The following is an 813-nucleotide window of genomic DNA, read 5'->3' as shown; positions in this document are numbered from 1 at the left end:
TTAAAAAAAAAAAGAACAGAAAGAAAATGTTAGGATATTTACTGTACCACAATAGAAGTTGAATCTAAAATATTATGCAGCACTAGGTCTTCCTGTCCCAGAGCTTTCATACCCAGATTCTCAGTCAGTCGTGTTTGTGCCACGTGACTTCCCCTTCCCTTCTGCAGTTAACCAAACTGACACTATGTGCCTTCCCCTGAGGTCCTAAATAAAGAGAGACCCTAAGAAAATCAGGCTGTTGGCAGGCATTAAAGAAAAAAAAACTCACAATGAAACAATGAAGCTGGACTGGAGACTGACAATCTAATTGTAAAGAAGCAGACATAATATAGGTAAACAGAATCTAAGAGTAGGAAATACATCATAGAGATAAAGACAATTAAACTTGTCAGAATTGCAGAGGAAACCAGAGGGAGGAACAGGTCAGTAAAAGATTCTTTTTTGTGGCAACTTTCTAGTTCTCTGATGTGTAGCCCCTTACCCAAGGTTGGGGGCAAGAGGGAGCCCTAAGATACAAATAATTGACTAAACGGAGTTACATCCACTTTTCTCCAAATTATAAAGAACTACTGAAACATCTTACATCTGAAAGTCTGAGCTAGAAGCATCCTTGGAATCGGCCCAATTCACTATTTTAGAGATGAGGAAATTGAGCGCCGCAAAGGAACCTAAGGTTACATAGACAGTGACAGAACCAGGACAAAAACCAAAGTCTCCTATTTCCACAGTCATTACTCTCTGTCCTTTACTGTACTGTACACCAACATATAAATATCAGCATTTTTTCCAAAAGGAGTATTTTGCCATATGTTA

General features: G+C 38.6%; 1 protein-coding gene across 2 annotated transcripts in view; it reads right to left on the bottom strand.

Annotated features, from left to right (window-relative positions):
- CCDC126 (coiled-coil domain containing 126) overlaps positions 1–813 on the bottom strand; it is a 28,562-nt gene that overhangs the window by 25,514 nt on the left and 2,235 nt on the right. The window lies entirely within an intron of this gene.

The sequence above is a fragment of the Condylura cristata genome, unplaced genomic scaffold, assembly GCF_000260355.1.
Source record: "Condylura cristata isolate star-nosed mole 26May11 unplaced genomic scaffold, ConCri1.0 scaffold00005, whole genome shotgun sequence".
Taxonomy (NCBI): Eukaryota; Metazoa; Chordata; class Mammalia; order Eulipotyphla; family Talpidae; genus Condylura; species Condylura cristata.
Note: the sequence above shows the minus strand (reverse complement) of the source record. Positions and strands in the feature narration are given on the sequence as shown.